At 39.4% G+C, this 14,650-nt stretch overlaps 1 protein-coding gene across 1 annotated transcript in view; it reads left to right on the forward strand.

Annotated features, from left to right (window-relative positions):
* LOC101677814 overlaps nucleotides 1-14,650 on the forward strand; it is a 1,019,668-nt gene that overhangs the window by 789,950 nt on the left and 215,068 nt on the right. The window lies entirely within an intron of this gene.

The following is a 14,650-nucleotide window of genomic DNA, read 5'->3' on the forward strand; positions in this document are numbered from 1 at the left end:
GTGAAGGGGGTTTTCACAGGAAAATGAACGGGAGAGAAAGAGTAACAGCTTGAATAAAAGCACAGAAGATTCAAAGTTCTGGGACTTATTCATTCAAGTGACATTACAGAGAGACTACCACATGCCAGAGTAATAATAGTCTGGTAGGGCTAGAGCATAGGACAAATCATATGTCTTATCTGACTCTCTGCAGAAAGACCATTAACCCAGTGTTCTTACTGCTGCTAAATGATGCTACATCATTTTTCTAGACTAGTAACTGTATGTCAAACTTCATTACAGAATCCTGGAAATAGAGAGCCTTATAAAAAGTCATGTAGCTTATCTCGGTTTATGGAAAAAGAATAGACTTCAATATCTGAAACACCTGAATCCATTTGGGCCACTTATCAGCCCTTTGCCCACGTCATTTAACCTTACTAAATCCAAGTGTCCATAGCTATAAAATGGAGCAATTATAATTATATCAAACTACTGTTGGAAGGATTAAAGGAGATAACATTTGTGAAAACACATAGTTCAATACCTGGTGTATAATAGATGTTCAATAAGCATTGACTGGCTTGCCTTGCTTTTTTCTGTACTCCTTGCCTTTCTTTTTTTTTCCCATTTAGAAACTCTCTAAGTTATTGAAAAAAAAATGATTACCAGGTTTTTAAAAAGCTTGCTAGGAAAGTCAGCCATTTTTACATCATTCCAAAGCTTTGAAATCGTTCCTATCCTGGAAGCAAAGGTTTCAGTACTTTAAAATTAGGACAAACTTAACCCCACTTTAATTCTATTATTCTTAGTTAATATATTTGCACCTAAGACACACTCATTGATGCTTCTTTAATTGAGTTATTTTTCACCTTGTAGCCAAAAGTAATGTAAATCATTTGAAAGGTAAAACTAACACCACTAATTGTACAAAATCTAGAGAACTATAATAAGTACTAAGCAAACAGATGGTTAGTTTAAATGACTTAAGAATCTCTATGTTTTTATCTTAAGAAAGACATTTAATACCTGGGCTAATTATAGATACGGCACTGCCTGACACATTGTAATTTATGCTTCTATTCTGATTTCTTCTTTATTTAAAGAAATTAGGTTCCTTTGCATGAGGTGTTCCATGCATCCGAGGCTGTTATACAAACTAAGGCTAAGCTTAATTCCAATATTTAAAAATGCTTTCAGCAATAATGCTAACTTTAACCTGAACCTTGCTTAGGGAAAAAAAAAATGATATTGCTGCTTGAGCTCATTAGCAATATAAGAGAGAAAACAAGATATAGCAGGAGGTAGATCCATATTTTCCTTGGTAAATCCCAATACTGCATAAAGAACATACCTTCTCACCCAACATATTTGAGTATATGACTTGAAAGTTAAATTAAGGAATCTTTTGTAATGCTATATCAATCCAACTTCTGGTAAGAGTCGGTAATTTGTTACAGATTGTGGGGGGTATAGCTCAGTGGTAGAGCATTTGACTGCAGATTGTGATTCTTTCTGCCATTATCCAAATATAGAAATTATGTGACATCATCTACCTAAGCATTATAGATTTGACTTGCTTTCTGTCTTAATCTGATACATACAGTAAAAATTTAGTAGTCAAGGTAGGGCCATTAAATAGTTTTGATTTTTTGTAGCAACCCTAAAACTCTTTGTAGTTTTGCTGAAGATTAATTTGAATTGTGTGTTCTGTAAGGGTGATGCACAGAAAAATTAAATAATGAACAAATCCATTGGAATATTTAGCATGCAGACCTCAAATGCGGCTTTGATCTACTTAATATCACTTTCCAAGTTTTTCTAGTCAAGTGGTCAAAAAAATATTTGAGGAAAAAATATGACATAATTGGAAGTTGAAAGGCAGTTAAGAAGAGATGTGTACACAGAAGAGACATATAATTTCAATGGAAATACGTATCTTCGAATAAACCAATAATCTTCATAACATTTCCTATGATATGAATTTGAGAATATTTGAAGCATCTCTGGTTATATTTAAAATATTAAATGTTACCTGAATAATTGAACAGTCCATAGATTCCCCATGTATAAAGATTGTCTTCTTTTTCTTCTATGGTCAATAAGTTTAACTAAAAAGCAAGGGATATCCATACAAACCCCGATTTTTGTGCATCTTGAGAAATCTTTTGTTCCTTAAGGGGAGTATATGTGTTTGAGAAATCCAAGAAAGGGATGCTAAGATAGAGTCACATTACTTCAAAAAAAGGGGGGGGTATATATCAGAAGGAAATACTTCTGAAGGAAAATGGGGGGAGCAGGAAGAGGCAGGAGAGCCTTCAGACCACAGAGTGGATCTGACATCTATGAAAGAAGTGAATGGAAGAAGGAGCTTAGGTCAGCAACTGCGGTGGCACTGTGAGATCCTTGCTGTCAGGCTACTGGAGAGCTCCAGAAGGTAGACTTCCCATCAGCAAGAACCATGTTGGGGTGGGACGTCTGGGTGGCTCAGTTGGTTAAGCAGCTGCCTTCGGCTCAGGTCATGATCCCAGCGTCCTGGGATCGAGTCCCACATCAGGCTCCTTGCTCAGTAGGGAGCCTTCTTCTCCCTCTGCCTCTGCCTGCCATTCTGTCTTCCTGTGCTCGTTCTCTCCCCCTCTCTCTCTCTGATAAATAAATAAAATCTTAAAAAAAAAAAAAAAAAAAAAACATGTTGGGCAGGAATGACCTAGCTGTAGTACCCTCTCCAAACTTAGTCCCTGAACGAGAGCATCCTTGGAAGAATATGCCTTTTACATGAAATCTGTAAAACTGTGGCCCGTGAGGCTGTCAACTAATTGCTGATGACTCAGAGCAGGTTTTTCACAGATGAATCGCACACTCCCAAGGTAGCCACTGTCTATCCCCTGTGTAACAGAGACCCACTGTTCCACCAGTGGGATCAACTCCATGATTGCCATGGGCTTTTCCTCCTGAGAAGAAAGTGTGAAGAGGGGGGAAAAAAGTGGAATAAACTACATTTTACTCCAACTGTAGTTCATTTCAGTAATCGCAGGGCAGCAACTGATTTGCTCTCTTCCTACAGTATCCATTTCCAACCCTCTTCACCCTTCCCTCTCCCCTCAGCAGGTCTTAATGAATTCTTTGGGTGTGTGACCTAAATTCTTATCCCTGAGTGGTCTAAGCTCCTAGAAATTATACTTGTCTCAGTCAGTATTTGTTGCATGTGTAGGTTCATAGTTAAAGTTGGGCAAAGAATAACCAGAGGCAGCTAGTGAGTAACTTTGTTCCCACACGTATTTCTCCATCCTGCATTGTATAATATCAACCTTACTTCCTCTTGCCAACCAGGGCCAATTACCGCTACCAAAATAGTGACTTGCCTGTCCATGCCCTGGTGAGAGGGACACCATACAAGTCCAAGTGCCTTGATAGTAGCTTAATAGGACCTTGCTTTGGCCCATGGAAAGAACATTCCCCCTTTAAGGACCATAACTTCTAACCCAGAAGAGCCTAAAATTGAGAGGATAAAAAGTACAAAGCACAAAGATCCCCAGTATCTCAGTGGGAGTGATAGTCAATAGGGTCACAGAATCATTCGGTTGTGATTTCCCAGGTCAAACTGTGTTACTATTTGGATTTATATGTGTGGTCATTGGTGCAACCCCCATCACTCCCACTGTTATTAAAAGCCCAGCTCTGTGTGTCCACCTCTGGTTCTATGAGCCCTGATCTGCAGAGGACATTCACCACTGAACTTATTAGAGATTTTGGTGTCCCTCTCACCAGGGCATTCACAGTGGCCTAGGAGAATTATGTGCCTCTGCACCTTCTGGGAGAAGATGAGAAGCTTCTGGTGGGTGTCCTGGATCACAGAACATATTCATTTCAGTATGCTCACCCCACAAGCCTTTTTACTCCTTCCTTTTCTGTCTCATGAGGCAGTTCAGGCACTCACATTTCACTCAGCATGGCATTTTTCTCCAAGCTTCTAAGAGCCACCCTATCAGTGAATATACTCATTAGGCAGGGCCTTTGCCAGGGCATTCAATCCTGTGTCCGAAAGAAGCACTCTCAAGTCAACAAATGTAGCCATATATTCTGCCCCCACCTTGATCAATCATCCCAAAAATCTAAACATAAGGGTTGTCCTCTGGCGCTTGTAGATACTAGCTAATTCCTGCAGTTTCTTTGGAGTGCAGTCTCTCTTCTTTTAATTATCAGACCCAGTGCATCCCCAGCCAATTTATGCTGAAATGTAACCCTAGTGATTGGCCTGGCAGGTCAGAGATGAAGAAGCAGCAGTTCCAGAAAGCAGTACCTGTAGCCTTGAGCAGGCAGGGAGCTCTGCAGTGTCTTCCTTCAGAGAGGAAGCAACTGGGGGAGTCCCAATGGAGAGGCGCCGGCCATGTCTTCAAGCTCCGATGTCTCAAGGGACTCTGCAGAGCCAAATGCCTCAAGGGTTTCCTTCCTGGATTTCTGTGTTCCATGTCTTAGAGTTGAGGGCTTTCCAAGTTAGTCTGGGGACCTTCTCATAGCAGATCTGCCAGGTCTAAGCATTTATTTGTCTCAGGAGCTCTGTGCTTCCAACTATTAATTCTTGAATTTGCTGTAAGCTATTTGTATTTGCTCTTCCACTGGAGAAAATAAGGGCCTCTGTGTAACTCTGTGCTATCAAAGAGTTTCTCCTGGCCTCCCATTTAGCTTTTTACTGTTTCTTCAGCACCCTCAACTTCTCATTACCCCTCTGCCTGATGTCAGTATAATTTAATAATAATCAGCCCCCCTCCACTGTCCCTATAGGCATTGTTACTCCCACACTTTTCCAGTGCCTGAATCATCTCACTGGCAAAGTCATCTCTTCTATCAGGCTGTTTCCAAGGTTACCCCACATGCCATTTTAAACAACAGGCTCTTGGATTTAGGTCAAAGATGCTTCTTGCCCCATATTCCATACTGTATGAGGCCGTGCTTGCCCACTGGATAGGGAGTGAGAGAGTCTCAAAACCTCATCATACTACCTACTTTGTCAGACCTTTCTCCATGCAAGCAGTGCCAGTTTGAGTTTTCTAAGAAGTTGAGACCAAAGTGAAATTTGATTATTTATTGGGGAAATGTCTGAATGATAAAAAGGAAAGGGGACAAGAGTAGGTAGAGAACCTTCTGAAGCAGCACAACTCCTGGGTATACAATGTGAGTCTTGCAAGGTAAGAATTGATGATTGAGGAGAAAAGTCTCGGACTTTGCCACACTAAGAAAGTCTCTTCTAGGCTGATGGGGAGGCATGGAGCCAAGATGACCCATTGGAGGAGGAATAGCTTGGGCAAGAATGGTTCACCTCTTAGGGGTGACTGGGTGTATCAGTGGATTAAAGCCTCTGCCTTTGGCTCAGGTCATGATCAGGGTCCTGGGATCAAGCCCCCGCATTAGGCTCTCTGCTCAGCGGGGAGCCTGCTTCCTCCTCTCTCTCTGCCTGCCTCTCTGCCTGCCTCTCTGCCTACTTGTGATCTCTGTCTGTCAAATAAATAAATTTTTAAAAAACTTAAAAAAAAAAAAAAAGAATGGTTCACCTCTTATACCCCCACCCCCCACTTGGCTCAATCATGGGTGTGGAGCAGTCCTGGGAGAACAAGGTCGGTTTCGTCTAGAGGTCTGAGAGGTGCTCTTTTAGGTAGTGTGATAAAATGAAAAGAAGCACCAGCTCTCGTTCAGAGTAAGATAAATATTATTTTCTCCCCCACCTCACTTTCACAAGATTTCTGACCAGCACAAGTTACTAGATATTTAGCGGTATTACTACTTTATGGTTTGTAATGATTTAATATGAACAATGTAAAATTACACAGCAGGATGGCTGGCATATAGGAGGCTTCAAAAAAAAGTTCATTTACTACATCACCTTTGCATCAAATTGTTCTTGTCTCCAGTCTATTTTATTTTATTTTACGTTTTAAACTGAGGGTAATATTAGTGTCCTTGAAAAACACAAATATAAAAAAAAATAGACGGTTGCATTTTATTTTGCCAACATTTAGGAAATCTAGTTATTTTAAGTCGATAATTAAATAAGGCTACTAATTAGACTTTTTCACGTTTATAATGGAACATGTATAATTTCCCTTGGAGACTTAGGTGTTAAGATTTGTTTAATGTTCTTGCCTTTCTAGGTGAAAATTTATATTGTTTGGAAATCACTGTATTTCTAATACTGGCAAAATACATATAGAACACCTTTGTGCTGTCTCTGAATCACTTACGTGTGTGACAATGCCTCTCAGTTTATTGTGTATTTCCACTATGATCTCGAATAACTACGTCTATTGTAAATATGTCTGCTTTCTCAGGCCTATAAAGAATTGGTTCATGTACTCTGTTATGGAGTAACAAACAGATTGCCCCTATTAGTTAATTTCAGCTCCATTACATTATTATATGATGAAAATCCCAACTAATGACCACTAAATGACGAATACTTAGTTTTGATCAATACTTTATTAAGTCATTTGTGTTGCATGCTTTTGTAACCAGCATAATGGTGTGTTTACCTAACTTCCTTCTTTAGGAATCTATCCATATATTTAAAAAATAATAAGGATACCTGGGTGGCTCAGTTGGTTAAGCATCTGCCTTTGGCTCAGGTCATGATTCCGGGATCCTGGGATCAAGTCCTGCATTGGGCTCCTTGCTCAACAGGGAGCCTCCTTCTCCCTCTGCGAGCTCCTCTTCCTGCTTATACACAGTCACTGTCTCTCTCTGACAAAGGAATAAAAACTTTAAAGAAAAAGAAAAGATGACAAAAACAGTAAGTCTTGGAACAAAAAATGAAAATAATCTATCAGCGAGAAAATAGATACTAGGTAATTAGAGGATATTGGTGGAAGAAGCCTTAAGGATCATACAGTCCAATCCCCTTGTTCCACATACACACACACAGGTTAAGTAATTTATCAAAGGTGACTCAGGCAAGTGGTATAGGGCTTCAACCCAAAGTCAAATCTTCTATTCCTGGACGTGTAGGCTTTCCCCATATGCATCTGGTACGTATTTAGCATTGTGCTAAGTCATCTGGGAAATAGAGAAGAAAAACAGACTCTTTTCCTCATTTTTCCAAGTTTAATTAATATCGCTTTCTGTGATTATGGTTCTTTTTTTTTTTTAATGTATTTTTTTTTCCTCCATTGGAATATTTCAGTGGCTTATTTATTTGACAGACAGAGATCACAAGTAGGCAGAGAGGCAGGCAGAGAGAGAGAGAGAACAGGAAGCAGGCTCCCTGCCGACCAGAGAGCCCGATGTGGGGCTTGATCCCAGGACCCCGGGATCATGACTGAGCCAAAGGCAGAGGCTTTAACCCACTGAGCCCCCCAGGTGCCCCTGTGATTATGATTCTTAATGGACCTAAAACCATTTAAATGTGTTATACTGAGGAAAGAAAAGGAAAAAAAAGAGTGGATATTTATTGACCTTTTTTTTTCTCTGAAAATATTTTGGTATACTTGATTTCATGTTGTCCATAAAATAACTAGAAGGGCTATGTTTCGTTACTCCCTTTAATAGGTAAGTTGATTGAGGCTTGGAAGATTAAATGGTCTATTTAAGAGTATATAATCATAAATACAGATTTTCTGTGACTTCAAATCCCTCACTCCGCCACTGCTGAAAGAGAACATCTACTTGGTAGACATTGATTCAGACTAGAACAATTATCTTTGAACTTTCAAAATAAATGGTGTCATGTACAGTAACACACTTAATCATAGTGAAGCTAGAGCTCAGACACAAGTCTTATGACTCTAAAGCTCCTTCCCTTTTCTCAAAATATTCCCTTTTCTTATTTCCCCCTTACATGTAAGTTTCTATTAGTAAGTTTCCCTACTGAGTTTCTGCTCCATATATCATCAATTAAATACAATGGGAAAAGTATAAGGAAAAATATCAAGCTTTTATGATGGACACAGCCACACCAAACTTCACTGGCCAGTCAGATTAATGGGTCATTCTAATGAACTCTTGACAGGATGCTGCTCTAGGAAACCAATGAGTATTTCATTGATCTTGGGACTCTTCCCTTGATTATGGTGAGTGAGAGGGTAACAGTGTCTGACCCTGTATATGTGTCAATCTTGTTAAAGGACTTGATATGTGCTCTTTGTTTCTATTTCTCTATATTACCTTTTGGTATAGGATTTCTCTGATGATAGGTAAAAGGTGATGAAGAATATCATCTTATCATCCCCTAGAAGATGAGAATATTTTCAGAACTAGTTACCTAGAGTATCTCCAAAACATCGTTCTTCAGACAGGCTGTGGAATATGGAAGGAAGACCATGAAATAGTTGCAATTGGGGATCTGATTTTTTTTTTTTTTTTGCTTTTACTATAAGACAATGTGAAGATATCTAAGAGAAAAATTCCTCCTTTGAGACAACCATAAACTCCAAAATAAATAATCCAGGTTTAAACACAATATAGTTTCATGATTTTCATATATTTCTTTATTTTTGCTCTTTCCTCAATCCATTTTATTTATTTATTTATTTTAAAGATTTTATTTATTTATTTAACAGAAGGAGAGAGATCACAAGTAGGCAGAGCAGCAGGCAGGGGGGTGGGGAGCAGGCTCCCTGGTGAGCAGAGAGCCCCTCAGGGCTTGATCCCAGCACCCTGGGATCATGACCTGAGCCAAAGGCAGAGGCTTTAACCCACTGAGCCACCCAGGTGCCCCTCCTCAATCCATTTTAAAATCCAAGTTCGTCTGAGCTAAAAGGAAACAAAGATCTACCTTAATGAACACCATTGTCAAGATGAAAACATGAAGGGGGGGGGCAGTACACATTTGGGGGGAGGAGTAGTACAGCGGTGATGGGATTAATCAAAGTAAGAGAATTGAGAAGGAGGGAGATGTCTAAAAAGATAGCAGAGGTTTGTGATAATGAGCTGATTCTTTTCCACCTTGAAATATTTCCCTTCTAGGAGGGAAAAAAGAAGACCTTGAAAGTTCTTGGTTTGGGTCATTTAAGGGCGGCGTGTGGGTAGCACTGATATAGCCATTAAATAAGACAAAGTCTAAATGGAACAGACATACTGTTCGCAGTTACTCTGCAGATTGCAAACTCTCACTCCTGCTACGATTGGACAGAGTCTATGCAGGATCAGTCCAATTATCCAGTCTCCAAAACAGTAAATTAAAGGCTTGGATGTTTTAAGAACGTTATTGTCTCAAATGTGAGTTTTTATTCACTCCATGCATTCATTTTAATTCTAATTTCTAATAAGTTGCATGCTTTTCATTCCACACTCCATTCTCCTTGAATCTTTAAACTTGTATTTCTGAACAGTTGCAGTGCTAAACAATTACATTCGTTGGTGTTCAAAGACAGATCTTTTCATAAGTAACTCAAGTATACAAAGTGAATTATTTTTACAGTGGTATAAGATTGATTTTGGTGGTATTGTCCTTGAATATTCTGTGGGCTTAATTATTATTAATCTGGATAAATTTTAACTTTAAAAATGTTAATTTAATTCACCAGGTCTCCTGGCTCATTAATCTTCTCAATAATGCCACTTAGGATAAAATGGCTCATCAAACAATAGTGATTCACATAAATATGTGGAAGTGGGAGAGCGGGGACATTGAAGGCGCAGAGGATTCACAGCATTTTTCACTTCTCAGCATTCTTCATCTTTAATAACATCCGTCCTTGTTGGAGATTTTCCCACCTCATTAAAATATAATTATCCGGTAACGTGACTTTTCTTTTTCTCATATGCATGTACATACGTGTACGTGCACATGCATGTGTGCACACATGTGCCACACACACACACACACACTCACCTCTCTTCATGGATTTTAGAAATGTCAGATTTACTTCCCTCATTTTGAGAATGGGCATAATGCCCGCCCTGCAGACTTCAAAAAGTGCTTAAGATAGAGGATATTTGAAGTGATAAAGTATAACGCTAATGTAAGTTGGTATAATTATTGCTATTGTTAGGAACTGTCTCATTTCCCAATCCCAAATGTAAATTTTCCAGTTCAGCGACACTTTTTGCTTATAATAATCCCGTGTGCTAGGTAGAATATTTGTGTGCTTTATACACAGTATGCAAAATCTTCACTATAAACCTCCAAGGTTGCTACTCCTTGCAGTTTGCGTGTGAGGAAGTCCGAGACACCGGCTGTTCTGCTCACAATGCAGTAAGTAGTGGAGCCGTGGTTCGTAATCAGGTCTGCTTCTGCATTCCGTGTTCTTTCCACCCTGCTTTCACTTTTCACCATTCTTTGCTTGAACTTCAGCATAACTCTTATTGCTTGCAATCGGTTTGTACATAAAAAATGACATAAAAATAAGGCACAATGCGTGTCATGGAGTTGGAAGTAAAAATACCATTTTCTTTCAGTCTTCATATGACTAATGACGTGACATAAATCATATCAGTTAACTCTCGATTTTCACTTGGTCCTTTTTTTGGTTTGGTTTTCTTTTCTTTTTTTTTTTTTTAAGATTTTATTTATTTATTTGACAGAGAGAGAGAAAGAGAGAGAGCACAAACAGGGGGAGTAGCAGGCAGAGGCAGAGCGAGAGGGAGAAGCAGGTGTTTTGCTGAGCAGGAAGCTCAACTCGAGGCTCCATCCCAGGACCCTGGGATCATGACCGGAGCCAAAGGCCGCCACTTAACTGACTGAGCCACCCAGATGCCCCTGGTTTTGGTTTTTGCTTTGTATTGTTTCACTTTATTGTCTGGATGGGAAAACTGAGACTTGGAAATTAGCAGCTTGTGATGCCTCAGATTATCCACACAGCTAATATGATGTGACAAGAAAGGGCTTCTAACCCTGATCTGTTTGACTCTGAAGCTCTTTTAATCATTTCATTTATATACGTGTTACCCAAAATGAAGCATGCCTTGTAATTATCCTGACAATTTTGATATTTTACCTATTATAATTAACCACTGACTGGAACAATAGAGGTGGATATCATCTCCTCTGTGTGAATTATTTTATCTTGAAGTTTCCTCGGCTCTGGTCACACTTCCACCTTCTTATGGCAGAATGTTACAGCCCCAAGGAGAGCCAGGACTGCTTACTAGTTCATCCCCAAAGCCTAGCTACACGGAGATCCGGTGATATGCATTGAGCAGCTAACACAGAAACATGAAGCTCCGTTGGACTGCAGAGTCCCACGAGACCTGTACAAAACCTACTTTCACATGAGATCTGATAATCTTTCTGAGGCTATGGACCAGCCTTTTTAGACCAGTGAATGGTAATGACTCAAAATTTATGCCTATAGCTAACTCTCTCTCTTTCTATATCATCTATCTAAATTTTTAGGCTCGCTAAGGGAAATATCTCTGGCTTCAGATTTATCATAACAAACAGAAGTTGGGAGGAAAGCTAGAGCCATCTGTTTTCTATAAATTAAACGTTTTGATTAGAGACCCCCATAGGATATAAGTAACATACTTATGTGAAAGAACGTTATTTCTTGCTAGGATTAAAATATGGCAGTCTTGGAACTTGTCTCTTTTAGCTGTTATCTGCTTTATTGTTTTCTTTAGAAGTATTGGAGTTAGATGGTAAGCCACATACAGACAGATAATAGCAAGAAGAGGTCTAAAGAATGAGAAAGAAGATTTTATTGATCTTATTTTTTTAATTGGATAAAAGTGAAGGTTTTACCCTTCTTGGTTCTTATACAGTTCAGAGAAAAGAGAGAACATTTTAAGTAAGTGCTTCTCAAGATTTAGGTCTTTAAAATTTGATTCCTGATTATTGTATTGTTTGCCTGAGGATTTACACTTCATTGCCAGAATTCAATGAAATAGTACTTCTTCCTTCCTTCGGTTTTTCAATAGAAAAACAAAAACAAAAACAATGCCCCAATCCTTCTTGAAAGTTTGTAAGGAAGTCTGCTGAAAAGCTCTGTGATTCTTCCTCAGCACGGTCTGTATCTGAATGTTACTGAGCAAGATTCATAAAGCATGTGTTCATACAAATTGGAGGACTATATATTCTTCCTGATGCTGGTCTTTGGTCCAAAATAAGAATTGCATGGATTAGGGGCGCCTGGGTGGCTCAGTCGTTAAGCGTCTGCCTTTGGCTCAGCTCATGATCCCAGAGTCCTGGGATCAAGCCCCGCATCAAGCCCCGCTTCTGCTCAGCGGGAAGCCTGCTTCTCCCTCTTCCACTCCCCTTGCTAGTGTTCCCTCTCTCGCTGTGTCTCTCTGTCAAATAAATAAAATCTTAAAAAAAAAAAAAAAAAGAATTGCATGGATTAGGATAGTAATCATGCTTGGATTAGGATACAGAATCTCTAAAAATACCAATAAGAATACTTCAGAGAGTGGTTTTACACCAAACATGCATCTTGCTAGCACCACTGACAGAGAATTAGAGTATCAAGTGTACAGCCACAGCACAAAACGAACGTTCACTCACTGACAAGCCAGCAATGAGTCTCTGTCCTCACAGAACAGAGCTACCTTCCTGGATCTGAATGTAGATAATTAACCCAAACTGGATGCACACAGGTGGGATAAATTCTTCTACTGTTTTTTGTTTGTTTGTTTGTTTGTTTTTGGCTGGTTGGTTGGTTTCCTTTTCACTGACTGGGTGGTTAGTCTATGTGCTGATCTCCTCCTGATCCTCTAGAATTGTTAGAATCCCTACTCCCCAAACAGCCCTGGGGATAGCTTTAATTCTTTACATTTTCTATTTTCCTTCCCTCCCTTATTTTAACTAGATACTCTTGGTTCCTTTTCCTCCCCACTATTTTACCTCCTTCCCAGATTGCCCCTTGCATTTCCCTTAGGGGACTTTATTTTATTTATTTATTTATTTTTTTTTCCCCTTAGGGGACTTTAGTCTTATTTATGCCATTGTGATATTACAGTAAAAGTTTATGTGTGATTGCAAGGGGAAGGATAGAAAGTTATATGCCAATTTAAAAAAATGTGTATGAGACTAAAATAAAAGTTAAAAAAATTTCTCGGGCGCCTGGGTGGCTCAGTGGGTTAAGCCTTTGCCTTCAGCTCAGGTTGTGATCTCAGAGTTCTGGGATCGAGTCCCATGTCAGGCTCTCTGCTCGGCGGGGAGCCTGCTTCCTCCTCTCTCTCTCTCTCTCTCTCCTCTCTCTCTCTCTGTGCCTACTTGTGATCTCTCTCTGTCAAATAAATAAAATCTTTAAAAAAAAAATTTCTCCTAATTCCTCCCACAGTTAACTTTTCTGAAACCTTTTTTTCCTTCCTGTTTTTTCTTATTATTTTTATATTTTGTTGTTGCTAACATATAATGTAGTATTTGTTTCAGGGATACAGGTCTGTGCTTCATCAGTCTTCCACAATTCACAGCACTCACCATAGCACACACCCACCCCAGTGTCCATCACCCAGATGCCCTATCCCTCCCCTGCTCCCCTACTCCATCATCCCTCAGTTTGTTTCCCAAGATTAATTAAGAGTCTCTTGTGGTTTTTCTCCCCCTCTGGTTCCATCTTGTTTCATTTTTCCCTCCCTTCCCCTATGATCTTCTGTCTTGTTTCTCAAATTCCTCATATCAGTGACATCATATCATTGTCTCTCTCTGATTGACTTATTTCGCTGAGTATAATACCCTCTAGTTTCATCCCCTTGTCATTGCAAATGGCAAGATTTCTTTTTTGGTGGCTGTGTAGTATTCCATCATGTGTGTGTTTTGGGGTGTTTGTGTGTGTGTGTGTGTGTGTGTGTGTGTGTGTACCACATCTTCTTTATCCATTGATCTGTTAATGGGTGTCTAGGCTCTTTCCATAGTTTGGAATGGACTGTCGAGGACATTGCTGCTATAAACATTGGGATGCACATGCCCCTTGGGGTCACTACATCTGTATCTTTATGATAAATACCCAGTAGTGTGATTATTGGGTCATAGGGTAGCTCTATTTTCAACTTTTTGAGGAATCTCCATACTGTTTTCCAGAGTGGCTGCTGAAACCTTTTGTTTCCAAAAATGTCTTGATGGAGTTCTACCAACTTGATGCAGATATTTATGTTAATTTGATCTGAGAGGTTGTATACGACCCAGTGGTGTGCTGGTAATGTTTAACAGCCAGCTCTAAGAGGACAAAATATATGCATATGTATACATACATACTTTTGAGATTTTTTTTTTTAATTTATTTGACAGAGAGAGAGATCACAAGTAGGCAGAGAGGAGGTGGCGGGGGGGGGGAAAGCAGGGTCCCCACTGAGCAGAGAGTCTGATGTGGATCTCGATCCCAGGACCCCAGGAACATGACCCGAGCCAAAGGCAGAGGCTTTAACCCACTGAGCTACCCAGGTGCTGCCATACCTACTTTTTATAAACCTTACTGATCTAAAAGATGTATAACATGCAATTTACAGATAATGATAAAATACTCTTTATTGTAAATTCCATATAGCCATTTGCTTCTCACAGAATGCTGTGAATTTTTACTGGAGTTTGCAACTATAGCCAACCAGTAGTTGGTTGTGATTGACAAATGAATGTATTTCTAGTATGAATATTGTTTGACTTTTCATTTACATGAATGTATAAGACAAAGGTAAAACAACAAAGATATAATGAAACCACTAGTCTGTAAATGACGTTAGAGGCTTCTTTGTTGAATTGGATGATAGTTTTCAAATGCTGAAAGAATATTTCTCAGTTTGTTGTGGT

The sequence above is a fragment of the Mustela putorius genome, unplaced genomic scaffold (genome assembly GCF_011764305.1).
Source record: "Mustela putorius furo isolate JIRA1106 unplaced genomic scaffold, ASM1176430v1.1 tig00003859_pilon_pilon_pilon, whole genome shotgun sequence".
Classification (NCBI taxonomy): domain Eukaryota; kingdom Metazoa; phylum Chordata; class Mammalia; order Carnivora; family Mustelidae; genus Mustela; species Mustela putorius.